At 34.5% G+C, this 14,576-nt stretch overlaps 1 non-coding gene across 1 annotated transcript; it reads left to right on the top strand.

Annotated features, from left to right (window-relative positions):
• Positions 1 to 1,135: 1,135 nt before the first annotated feature.
• On the top strand, positions 1,136 to 1,207 carry TRNAQ-CUG (transfer RNA glutamine (anticodon CUG)). The gene has a single exon. It is a non-coding gene; the product is annotated as a tRNA-Gln (tRNA).
• Positions 1,208 to 14,576: the final 13,369 nt, after the last annotated feature.

Here is a 14,576-nt window from a genome sequence, read left to right as displayed (position 1 = left end):
GTGATATATTTCTTGCCTATTGAGGGTGTTTAGGTTAAATATTAGATCTCAAATCATGGTCTAGAGAAACATCGGAAATTATTACTTCTTTTTTTAATTAACAAAACATTGAAGGTGCTCGAAATAATTAAAGAAATTTGTAGCCGTATGTACAGATAGCATTAACCAAAACTTGTGTATATTGTACCTTGAAAACAATGCGATGTCAAAAATGCAATCTGGGAATCAGAGCTTTATAATTCCCCCTATAGATTGATATGCGTCCCGTTTTTGCAAGTTAAAATTCTGGTCCCTTTAAGCATACATCATGATGACCCTCTTTTGTCGACACCCCTTCCCGTAGAGAGCGAGCAGTGGATTAGGTTTCATAAAAGTGTTCAAAATGTGTTTGTTAATGTCCTATATCTTTCTCTTCAGCTACCACCTACAGTATTACTGAAGTTGGGAAATAAAATTTGTTTAGAAATTATCCTAGCATTTTTAAAACTATTTTCTAACGCATTATTCATATAAAATGTATCTAAGTATTTATTATAAGAACCACATTATCGATTTCGTACTATAAACGTGAGATTTGCGTGGTTTAATTTACGAGAAGAATCGTTAAATATAACGCCTGTCTTGTCAAATCAAAACAATGGATTGTGAATGTCAACTGGAAGGATATGGAACTCTTATCCTTCTGATCTGAACGCTAACATCCCCTATGAGCAATTGGACAAACTTAACGAGAGTGAAGTGTAATGCAAACGTAGTTTTCTTAAGACGTTTTGTTGTTGTTTCTGTTTACACGTAATTGGACGTGACTGCTTTAGACTCTTATTTCGTTATGAATCATTGCAAATCTTCGCAACACTTGAAGACGGCTCTTCGGTTAGACTACGACGACAGCGCCTCTAACAACTAACATCAGAAGCAGTATTCACTGTTCGACATTATGGGCGCTAAAATCTGTAAATTATGCGCAATTCTTACACTAGAAATCATTTTCTGTATATAGAATAGATATTTGTATTTATACTTCCAAATAAAAGCTCCATTAATGAACAAAATGTACATAATGGAAGATAATAGTAGTCTCCAGTCGAGGGATTTAAATCACAGATATATGCGAGAAGATAGTCAGATTATAACGGGCCCAGTGGTGTAACGGTTAGCACATCGGACTCTGAATCCGAAGACCCGAGTTCGACTCTCGGTTGGGCCTTCAACTATTTTCATATTTTTTCGCTTACTGTAATATAATACAAGTAATACTTAAAGACAATAATTATAAGAAATTTTTATATTTTGGAAAATTAGATTATTTTTGGTATTAACCTAATAAACAAAAATTCCAACATTCATAAAGAGCTGTCCTCTGATGAAACCACCGAATTCCAGGTCATTTGCGTTCTTGTGAGCAAAAATGTGTTGCTACATTTTCTCAGAGATTTTATTTCATTCATGACTAAATTTACAATAAACTGGAAAAGTTCTTTGTAAGCGTTAATATAAAAAGAAATCGGATATTTATTTTCAACAAAGAATAAGTCAGAGGCCGTCGAGTCCATAACCCTTTCAAAAGAAAAGAAAAAAAAACTTCCTAACTTAATATATATTTATACACTTTCTCAATAAAACTATATTTGTTTAACAGGGAAATGATTGAGATGTAGCATGAAAATTTGGTCTTACACTTCATCTGTACTCTTTTCCTTATAAAACCGATCTAGTTCTATTATTTTATTTATTTATTTATTTATTTATTTATTTATTTATTTATTTTTTATTTATTTTTATTTATTTATTTATTTATTTATTTATTTATTGCAAATATAGGTGGAAATATTTTACAGTTGTAGACTGAAAATAAAATTCTTGCTAAGTGCCAAAATGGAAAAATACCGTTTAATGTCAAAATGCGGCCCATGTGCCTAACACTGCTCAGTTAAACTCGAGCTATCTAGTATTCACTGTGGAAGCACTTCAAGTAATAGTTAGAAAAATGCGCGTGGGCGTGTGTGCAATCAGTTTCTGAAGTAAAATCTGGGCTTTTATACTCAACATTTTCATTCTGGCACTTAGCACGGAATTTATAGTCAGTCTACTGTTACCTATCCTGTTTTCGAGTGCAGAAAAATACCAATTCAATACTACATAGAAGCAGTGGCTTGTAGTATTGAAATTTTCGCAAAGCTTGGATCCTTTTCAACAAAAAAAATTCTGGGGGCGCGCCTGGAGTAAGTAATATTTTACTTGTTATTATCACATCTAACACCAAGACACTAGATACGTAATTTAATCATATATATATATATATATATAGAGAGAGAGAGAGAGAGAGAGATTGATTGAATCGATTGATTGATATGTAAGTAAGTATATTTGCAACTAGTTGTTGATGGCCTGAGATAATTATGGACTAATTAGAAGCTAATGGACTAATGTGGACTAATTATGGAATATGGACTAAGCTAATATGAAAATTAAATATTCTCAGCAGTTTGGGGTCCCTGGTTCGATCCCAGCTCGCACCGTGTGAACTTTGTGCTGGACAAACACCGTGCTCGTGGGTTTTCTAGGGGGTTCTCACGTTTCCTCCCACTTTCTTCATTCCACTATTTCACTCATCTCTCATCATCACCGTCTCCTTTAGCCTAACCAGCATAACGGTGGGACTTAAAACTTAAAGATTTCATTTCATTTTGATTATATATATGTATACATATAAAACTTCCTAGATAACAATACTTAATACGCGTAAATGTTTCAACAAATGTATCATCTGTTAATGTTGAATTATCGGTCTATTCAAAGAAACAAAACATAATATACACAACTTTTAAGTGTTTCAAGTTACGTTCATTTATTTAAAATAACATACTTAAGCCTTTAGATTATCTTACTCCTGCTTATTCTTTGTTATGTATATTGTATTTCATTTTTCAACACAAAATTATACATTGTGGCCACGCATAGCGCAGCCACTAAGTCTCTTGCCTTCTGGGTTCTATTTCTGATGGGGATACTCGATAATAAAAGTGTAAGAACTTTTTAGACCTGTTATCTTAAGTGAGATTTTTTGTCCACGTTTCTCTCATTCGCATCTGGCAAATACCGGGATAAGACAAAATACTAGGCCGCTTCCTTCGTTTAACCATCGATAATGCGATATTATCGCTCATACATGACAAGCTGAAGGCCATAGATACTGGTGATACCCAGAAATATGTATAAATAAATAAAATAAGCAAATTAAACATTAAAAGTGGATAACAAAACTTTTAGAAATTATAAAAAAAAAATGGATCAAAAGATTGCGATCTTGGCCAATAATTATATTTTGGGTCAGGGGACACAAAATTTCGAACGGACCCTAAATCCAGTTCTCGTATTTATTTTACGGAATAAGCACATCATACTGAGTTAAGACATAGTTTGAGTTTGACTACACTATATGTAGTGCTCGAAATATGAGGCGTACAAGAAAATGTTTGATTGAATGAAATATATTGGATTTTTGGATCAGAGGACGCTAAATTATTGAACGACCCCTAAATCTGTTTTTTTTTTTTTTTTTTTTTTTTTAACGAAATAAGCACATCATACTGATTTAAGTGATAGTTCAGGTTTGGCTACACTATATGTAGTTCTCCAGATATAATGTGTACATGAAAATTTTTGATTGAAATATATTGGATTTTTAAATCCGAAAAGAAGTTATTTTATATATTTTATAACTGCACGAGAGTTATCTGATAAATATTTCAAAAACAAAAGTAACCTACCATATCTCTATTCGGCAGTGTCTCAGTGGTAGAGCCCTCACTTCTGGTGTGGGGTCCCTGGATCAATCCCAAGCTGTATGAGCTTGTAGTGAAGAAAATTGTGTCCGTGGGTTTTCTGAAGGTGCTCCCGATTCCCTTCATATTACCTAGATATCTCTCCACCAGTTATTATACAGTCATTCACACTCATTATAATAATCTGTCTCCCTTAACTACAGATCATATCATAGGACATTAAACAATAAGTTTGATTTTATTTTATTCATTTTTCAATATTGGCGTTAATATATATATATATATATATATATATATATATATATATATATATATATATATATATATATATATATATATATATATATACTAGTTAAATGTATAAAATAAAGTATAGTAGTTTCTGAGAAATTAAATATTATTCCATGGAGACAACAATACAACGCTACTCATTGAGATTAAATAACATTTTCAAAATGTCCACCTTCTTCTTCAATACAATGCTGAACAATACCAGTTACACTTGTATAAAGTTTTTGACACACTTCCGAGATAATTTCAGGAAATTTGTTCTAAATTGCTTGTTTTAACTGTTTCAAACTGTAAACAAGATCTTCCAGTGCACTCCACAAGAAACGATCAGGTGGTGTTAGATCTGGTGACCTTGATGGCCACTCAATTCCTCCACGTCGTCCTATCCAACTACCTTCAAAATGAACATGTAACCATTCTCGAATATTTAACGCATAGTAGGACGGTGCACCGCCATGTTGAAAGTAAATGCCATTTGGATTTTGAACTCGGAATCAGAATTCAGTTTGTGACATATGTAAGTAATTATTTTGATTAACAGTGACATCCAAGAATATCAGCCTTATTATTCCCATTGAAGAAATGACAGCTCAAACTGTAACTCCTGGCATGTTGACATCTTTTTTCCAAAACGACATGTGGGTTAGTATCGCTTCAGTATACAGAATTATAGCGATTGATATGTCCGTCCAACTTGGAGGGTCCTTCATTTGACCACCATATCTTATCAAGAGAATTCTCATCTTCATTAACTTTGATCATGAAAATTGTGCAAAATTCTAACCGCCTGTCTTCATCTCCATCATGCAAAATTTGTAGCACACGAGGGATGTAAGATCTCATCTTAAATTTCTTTATGACTCTAAGAACATTCTGTCACTAATACCTAAATTTTGACAATTACGTCTACTGGATTTTTGAGGAGTGCTCAACAAAGTTTCTCTTACTTTAGCATACTTTTCCATACTTGTTCCTAGAACTGGCCTACAGAATCTTGGGGCATCGTTTACACTACCTGTTCTTTTAAATTTCCTTATTAAACTTGCACAAATGTTTCGATTCTGCACCTGTCGAATGTTGAATTCTGATGCTAACAAATACACCATTTTTCTTGTTTTCGCCGCTCTAGTAAAGTTGAACCGCTCTAGGTTTCCCAATGTTTCGTCCCAGTAGCATTTCGTCTCAACGCAAAATCCGTAGTATTTCGTCCCGGTGTAGTAGTGTTTCGTCTTAGTAACGTTTCATTCCAATGCAAATCGTAGCAGCTCGTCTCGAGCTATTTTTATTAATTAGTGAACAGGCTAATGAGTTAAGTTTCGTCCCAGCGACACACAAGTGATGACTCACAAGTCGATCAACTGGGTGACAATTTAGGTGGCACGTGGAACTACCACCAAAGACGACACCGAACAAAAAACGCTGTAAAAGGTTGCAACCATCGCATAAACTCAGTTGTGGGTAAACCACATCCCTGAGTGAAAGATTTAGTTGTATTCTTGAAGCAGAACCTTCAGATGCGATGATTATGAGGATGGAGTTGAATTTAGAAGGGTGAAAAAGAAGAAAAAAGTATGTTTTGATTGACGACAGAATTGTAAGAACAACTGAGTCACTGGAAAAGTCAGGAGTCATCGATAAGTATTTATGAAATGTCTCTTAACATAATCCAGGTGGATTGAAGAAAAACGAAAGCCGGGGCCGCGGTGGCTCAATGGTAGAGCGTTCACCTCTGGTGCTTGGGGTCCCGGGTTCAATCTCAGCCCCCCAAGTGAACTTTATGGTGGACAAACACCGTGTGCGTGGGTTTTCTCGGGAGTCTCCCGTTTCCTCCCACTTTTTTCATTCCACCATTTCATTCATTACTCATCATCACCGTCTCCTCTAGCCTAACCGGCATAACCGTGGGACGTAAAACTCAAAGATTTCATTTCATTTCATTTCAAAAACGAAAGCTAACATATGAAAATATTGGACGAAGCTATTGACAATGAAGAATACTCGAATATCATTTAATAAGTGACAATACGCTGGCTGCAATTTTGTTTTTGGGAAAGCTGTTAGGACTGATAGATTTAAAAAAAAAAGAAAAAAATGGACGAAGTTGGTAGTTAGAAATATTTGAATAACATTCAAAAAGTGACAAAGCGCTGGCAGAAATTTTATTTTTTGGGCTAGACCTTAAGTATTAAGGCCGAGTGCGGTAGTTCCGTGGATTTTTAGTTTATAAAAAATAAAAAAAAAAATAATTCATGAATTTATTGCACGGGTTCATGTTGTCCGTGGGTTACTTACTACCCCCGTTCGTGTATGTTGAGTGTGGAGCTCATACGGTAGGCCCATCTCTCTCAGAGAAGTGTCAATAAAAGAGGACACGCAGCCCTGGTTGGTGTTAACAATGGAACTTCTCGCACTGTAAACATAATCAATGTGTGTGTGTGTGTGTGTGTGTGTGTGTGTGTGTGTGTGTGTGTGTGTGTATGTATGATTGTGCGTGTGTGTGTGTGTGACTATTGAACGAAACGCTACTCGATCAGGTGGCTGGCCGAAACCTAAGCTTCGTGTTCGTGGAATTACGACGAAGCGCTACTGAGACGAAATGCTGCTTGGGGCAAAACGATACATGTGGCAGGATTGGTACGAAACGCTACTTGGAACGAAACAACACACCACGCCGCTGTTGGTAGTTAGGAAGGGTGCACCGACATTGCGCAAATTTTCCCACGCTTATCTGTTGACACAGATAAAGCCTTAATGAGCAGGCAACAAAATTGGAAATTGCGAAAAAAATCTTGTGCAACGTTGCCATCATTACCATAAGTATATCGACTAATAAAAACAGTCACCAAAATGCAAGTCGTTTTAACAAAAAAAAAAAAAAAAAAAAAATACAAAGTAATGGATAACAATAGCATTTTCAGTCATCTATATTATATGTGTGCAATGGCGTCGTTAGAGAGGGTGACTGGGGAATGTGTCCCAGTCATTCATTTTCCGTATCATATCTAACTGTAAGATTAAAACTGTAAGAATATAGTTATTGAAAGCAAATAGTTTTGAAATACTGTAAGGAAAACAAACATATATAAAATAAACAATATATATAAATATTTCTAGAAGTTCTCTTGAAATATCGTGAACAGACGTTCGACCAATCAGAAATAAAGATTTGTCTATATCTTCCAGTTTTGGCCAATCAGAAACAAGCACTTGTATACATATTTCAGGTGTGTCTACCACATATCTTAATAACTATCCTTTCACCTTTCTATAAATGATACTTAGATTTGCATTTGCGTCTTAGTTGTTCTTAGGTGCTGTGAGAAACATTTGTTATATATTACCTAGGTATTATCGTATAAATTGTTACAAGAATGAGTGGTCAGTGTATTAGAGATAAATAGGGCCCCTTGGCAAGAAAGCTCGCCCCCTTGAGTGATGCAGCAACTTATATCTACGTGTACCTCCTACATGCAGTTAGAATTCTAAAGCAGCATGTCGAATGTTGTGTCTCGCCGCGGTTTTCAACGAACTTAAAGAGTTCTGGTTTGGCCAATGGCCACCAATTAATATTGCTACCAAAGTGTTTACCATCCTCTTAGGTATTGATGTAGACCAATATCGTCTCTCTATGAATTACCGTTCCCATGATATTGGCCAAAAATGGCCGATTTCCAGAGATTTAAGGAGCATTATTTGAGGAACCGTAAGTCATAGAGAGGTCATATTGGTGTTGGTCAATATCTAAAAGGGTGGTAAATATTTTGGTAGCAAATAGTAACCGGTGGCCACTGTGCAACTGGCCATCAATTAATATCAGTACGAAAATGTTTAATGTTCTATTAGGGATTAACACTGATATCATCTCTCTATGACTTACCGTTCCCGTGATACTGACTAAAAAAGTTCGAATTTCTAGATATTTAAGCAGTCATATCTCGAGAACTATAAGTCATAAAGAGATGATATTTTGTTAATTTTTGCGAGAAAGAGAAGAGGGTGCGGATAAAAAGATTTACCTTTACATCTAGGAACAATTACAGCTATCCTTCCCGCTAGATCTCTCCATTCTTTTAAAGTTCGTTCTGGCAATGCTCTTAGAGCATTCTCAACTGTTTTATCCTGAAGATATTTACCGGACAGTGTACATTAGAAAGGTTTTGGACCTGAAATTGGTTTGTGGGCCTGAAAAGGGCCTCAGTCCTTTAATTACTGTGTATTTGCTTCACTCCCAGAGAGATAACAAAGCGTTTCCGTTAGCCGACTGTCGGCAAAGCGTGTTCAACGTATATGGCCAGAGCAAATGTTGAAAACATTCTCAAGATGGGTGCTGGTCCCTCCTTTGTTTGGACACGAATGAGGTTCGTGAACTGTACGTTTTGCTGTTTTAATGCATCTCTGATGTTATCTATGTTGGTTGTGGTTGGAACACCTTCTTCAGGAAAGCAATGCATCTCAGCAATTCTTCTCTGCAAAGCTTATTCTTCTCCATTGTGCACTCTCCCAAATGTCACCAGCAACTGTATGTCAGACCTCCTCAGGTTCTGTTAAAACCCCGAACGAATTGCGGATATAATAAACCAATAATAGAACAAGCCAATGAGGAACGAGAATCACAACGAGCCAATCAGGATCGAGAATTAATCGCAAGTTTTAGTGAGGAGGGTAATATAAACAGGAAGCAATAAACTGGAGAAACATAAGTGAAACTTTCAGAATGGAGTTTACATTGACGAAAACAGAAAAAGGTGTACCTTGTGTATTAATGGGAGGCTTTAAGTATCGTTTCTTTCGCCAAGGAAAAAAAGGCTCAAATTGGAGGTAAGTTAATGTAGTACATAATTTTTGCATGTATATAAGCCTATAGCTTGCTAAGTTATGCAAAGCCTACATTAGTATTTTCAGTAGTCAGCTTGACCTATATTTTAGTAAGTTCTGTAAGCCTATATTAGTATTTATGCTAGTCAATAGGATCCATATATACTTTGTTAAAAGATGTAACACACTATTAGTATTAATGTCGGGAAGTTGGACCTATATTTTGTTAAGTGATGTAACCTATATTAATATTTATGCCATTCAGTTGCTTCTATACTTTGTTAAGTAATGGAAAGTTACATTAATATCCATGTCAGTCAGTTGGGTCTATATTTTGTTAAAATATGTGTCTAGTCCCTATTTTAATATTTATGCCAGGCAATTTGTCCTATACTTTCGTAAGTGAATAAGTAAGCCTGCATTAGTATTTATGTCAGTCAATTGGACCTATACTTTGTTAAAAGGTGATGGAAGATATAACATTTTTGCCAGTGAAATAGTGAATACATTTTTCTTTAAATAGTAAGTTTAGAACACGTGATACGATTTAATTATTATTTCCTTTCTTTCAGATGTACTAAGAAAAGCTGTAATGCTAGTATAACAATGGATGAAAATACAAGTGAAGTTTTAGAAAGGAAAGATATTCATAATCATTGTGAAGATGAAGATGGTGTTCAACGGCATTTTCTTAGAGAGAATTGTAAGCGACGAGCCACTGAACAATTGAACGAGAAGCCAAATAAAATTATAAGGCAGGAAGTTTCAAAATTGGAACATCATGACACACTTGATCATAAAGAAATTAAAAGATGCCGAGACGTTATTTATAAAAATCGAAGAAAGGTGACTCCTCGTCTACCCAGAAACACCGTAGAGGCTATACAGCAAATGGTTCAGAAGCAGGATGATATAGCAATTGACGGAGAAAGATTCATCTTTGTTGATGATGAAGCTAATATAATTCTTTTCACGTGTAAGAAAAATATCGAGTAAGTATAATTTCATTTATAACCATTAACTTTGAAATGAGTTTCATTTACAGCATCAAGAAGTAGAATAGGAAGTAGTTGCTTGAACAGAAAAGTTCCTTTTTCCGTCTTATTTCCAAATTATAGTAAAATAGTTTTTTTTTTTGATTCTCACAAAATATATCGTAACATAGCATTTCACCTAACGATATGACACTACAGTCTTGTTTACTATTTTCTTTTCTGACACTAATCTTATTTTCTTTTCAGTTTTCTGTGTGAGTTCAGCGGGTTAGAAGTATTTGCAGATGGAACTTTCACTTATGCTCCTAAGCATTTCACACAGTTATATACAATACATGCATATAAAAATGGATATTATCTACCTCTATGTTTTGCATTTTTGCCGAAGAAAGACAAGAATACGTATGTGGCCATGTGGAAGATGATAAGAAACTTAGACAGTAGATTCGACTTGAAAATCATTTACGTTGATTTTGAAACAGCTGCTCACGAAGCCATCAAGAATGTGTTTCCAAATTGTGACATTCGTGGCTGCAGATTCCATTTGGGACAAACATGGTGGCGGAGGATTCAAGCCGACAATGATCTGCGACAAGCATATATGGATCCAAAATCTGAACTAGGTATTATTGATATTATTATGGTCTATTATTCTTTATTATTAATTTAATAATACCATGTGGACTTTGTTTTGTTATATATTAATACAGAATACAGTTGAAAATAGAATCTTATTCTGTTTGACTGAAGAATCTTAATTCAGTCACCATTCTTAAAAGCAAATAAACTGCTGTTCTAATAATGTACGAAATGAAGAAATTATAAAGCCAACAGTAAGATCCATCAATTTCACTACTTTCCCAATGCTTGCTTATTCTAACAAATTATTATTATTATTATTATTATTATTATTATTATTATTATTATTATTATTGCTTTTCTTACAGGTTCATGGATAAAGGCATTTTTTGGGTTGCCATATTTACATCCAACAGAAGTATCAGATGCCTTTACTCAACTAATATCAATGACGCCGGATGATACAGGGCATAAATTTTCCGATTACGTCCTAGAAAACTACATAGAAGACGGTTGCAAGTAAGTAGCTTCCTTTTGAATTTCATCTATAGTAGCACATGCTTCAATAACTCTTAATACTGCAAAAACTGTTGTCCTAGTTTGAACACAACATTAATGGTTGTGCTGATATGGTATTTTCTCTCAATGCAACTTAATTATAGTGAAATTTTCTTCTGTCTTCATGTAAGACGTAGATTAAAATGCAGGTTTTGATAGTTGTAAACAAATTACGGACCAAGACTATAAATATTTCTTGAATCTAGTGTTATAAATGTTTTAGTGTTTTATATAAATTGTCAATAATTGTGTGCATGAACTAAGGATCTTTTTATTTTATTAATTTTAGGTATCCACCTGTCATGTGGGCGTCTATACCATCCACGATGCGTCGGACGACAAATGGACCAGAAGCTTTTCACAGACATTATAATAGTCAATTTTACTTCCCTGCTCCTGATATTCATACGGTGATTTCTGCTTTGTTAGAGATCCAAACGGAAACTGCCATGAAAATAACGTCCATATTAAAAGGAATTTCAAAGGCCCAAAGACCAGCAGAAGTCAAAAGGAGCGAGTTTGTCATGAGGAAGTATGCTGAGTTCAGGAATTCGCAGAGAAACTATGAGAAGGCACGTATGACATTTTTAAAAGCTGTAGGATTTAAATTTCAAGCATTCAAACTGTAAAATGAAATTTTCTGTAAATAAGTATGTTGCTTTGTAAATATTAGAATGCAATAAAATATATCTCATAAAGGAATAGCTTTATACATTTCATTTCGATGCAAAATTTCACACAATTCCTTAAATCCTGTTGTTGGCAACGTCGCGGCGGAAATTTGCGCAATTTCAGCACTTTCTGCTCCTCGTTAATAAGACATAAATTACTTAGATTATCAACGATCTAATCTTTAGAAAAATTTGCGCAATGTCGTTGCATCGGTTAGGAACTCTTTGCTTCTTTGTTAATTGTAAGGCCATACTTATCTCAAATTCCTACGATAAAAAGAAAAAATAAGATTTATTGTGAAATATTGTAAAACATTGTGAACTAGCAAACAAAAATTAAAAAAAAAACAGAAAATAGTATAGAAAGCAAGGAAAGCTAAAAAATAGAGTTATTTGTGCCGTACCCTACACACACACACACACACACACACACACACACACACACACACACACACAATTTTAAAAAATCAAAAATATTTGTCTTTAATGTTTCGAACAATGAAATTTGAACAAGAAATGTGTGCGGTTCTACACGGATGCCCCCAAATTTTCAGGGTAGACTTGTAAATGAAATATAATATGGTTGGATCGGTACTCCCTAACTTCTACCGCCCCTTCTCTACATTTTTAGAGTAGCTACTTGCCTGGTGTGTACACCTAAATTCTATATATGATGCTCTCCGTTAAGTGAGGATTAAAATTATAATAATGAGGCTAAAAATCAACAATTATTTTTGGTTGTATAATCCAATAACAGCTAGGCTGAAAAAAAAATTAACATTTTGTGAGAAGAATATATGTTATATCCTACTATAAATGAATATTCTATAAATTTTAAGAACTTGATATTAACTTCATAAAAATGCATGCACCCAATACTAAAAAGAAAAACAAAAACAAAAAATAACATTATTCTCTACATTTTTAAAGACAAAATAAATAAAGTTAAAATAAGTAAAGGGAAATTAAAGAATGATTAAGTAACTTCGTAGAGATGAAGATAGTCACCAGAAAGTGAGCTTTCTTAAATTTAGTATAACGTGTACAAATACCTAGGATCCATATTAACAGACTAAGACTATAACCACGAAGAAAAGAAATGATTAAAAGCAGGAAATTGGTGTTTTTATTCAGTTCAAAATCTTTTGTTGTCGCGAATTCTATCGAGAAATTTGAAGCTTAAAATATAAAACGATAATCATGCCTGTTGTCTTGTATCGTTGCGAAACATGGTAGATAACTTTAAGGGAAGAACATAGAATCAAAGTATTTGAAAATAAAATCCTGAGACGAATATTCGGACACAAGAATGACGGGAATGGGGAATGGCGGAAACTTCACAACAAGGAACTGCATAATTTATATCGTTTGCCAAACATTGTTAGGGTTATCAAATCTGGGAGGCTCAGATGATCAGGCCGTGTATCCAGAATGGAAGAAAGTAGGAATGCTTTCAGTTTTAACTGGAAGTCCAATCGGAAAACGACAATTAGGAAAGCCTATACCCAGATGAGAGGACAATATTAAGACAGATCTCGCAGAAATAGACATACAAAGTAGAAGCTAGATCTAGTTGGCTAAGGACAGAAGTCAGTGGAGAGCTTTTGTGAACGCGGAATTTAACCTCCGGGTTTCACAGACCATAGAGTGGTTAGTTTATTGACATCAATTAGCACTTCCGGTTCAATATTAATACTATAAAACCCCGATATTCATTTTGAAACATCATGTGTAAATTCGTCGAAATCTCAAATTCAACTTTTCACAATCACAATTCCTTCTTGTGTTCACTTGTCATTCCAAAGTAAACATTACTCGATTCCGATTCATCGTAACATTCTCTTTCAGACTAGCAAATCATCTTCATTATCTGAGTTTCAAATCAGTCAAGAATAAAAAGGTTAATTTTTGTTGGTTGATGCAGTAAGTATTAATGGCGGCGACCTCTTTTTTCTTGCCATCTTGCATCTATAGCTTCATCAAAACGCATTTCCTCTTTTCAACATTATTTGCTGAATAACAAAAACTGTATGATTAGTGAAAACAGTTGAAAGACAATTTTTTATTACCATCATTCTAGTCCAAAAATGTATTAAGAACTCCCATTACATGAAGGAAAATGTTCTTCTCGCTCTGAATAACAAAGATGAAAAGCGTTCTTGTTTTCAGAGAGACACAAAATCCCACAACGACAGTGAGAAATGAATCCCAAACTGTCTTTGAAGAAAAGTGTTATGCTTGCTTTGAAACAGAAAAAAAAATAGTTCTCTTTTGTTTTTGTGAGATTTTTTTTCTTACGTTTTTATGCCTCACATTCTGGGCCACTCTCAGAAAAATATGAGTTGACTCACTTGAGACGACGATAGACAGACATAGAAATAATTCAAATCTTGAGGCTTACAAATGTAAGACAATACAAAATGTGCAAAGAAAAGTACTATGGTAATATTACTCTGAGTAAGGTAGTGTACAACTTCATAGTAATTTCTTTTTTTTTTTACTCCATTGGAATGAACAAAACTAGTCAATTTCCGTAAAGCCTCTTAGGAAAGCCTTTTAGTGAGTATGCAGCTCCAAAACATTAAGAGGTCAGAGATTTTAAGACCATTGGCTTAAGAGACCATAGGTCATTTAGAATATTTAAAATCTGTCTCCTAAGAGATTGAAGGGAAGGTTGAAATTGCGTGAAAAATAAAGTATCTTTTTTTAGGAGATTAAGGAGACTAAACTCAGAATAAAAGAACTAAGGGTGAGAGCGTTCACCTCTGGTACGTGGGGTCAATGGTTCGATCCCAACTCGCGCCAAATGGGTTTTGTGGTGGACAAACACCATGTTCTCGTGTTTACTCGGAGTTCTCCCGTTTTCTTCCATTTTATTTATT

Source organism: Thermobia domestica, chromosome 17, assembly GCF_964235325.1.
Source record: "Thermobia domestica chromosome 17, izTheDome1.hap1.1, whole genome shotgun sequence".
Lineage (NCBI taxonomy): Eukaryota > Metazoa > Arthropoda > Insecta > Zygentoma > Lepismatidae > Thermobia > Thermobia domestica.
This window is presented reverse-complemented; position numbering and strand designations above follow the sequence as displayed.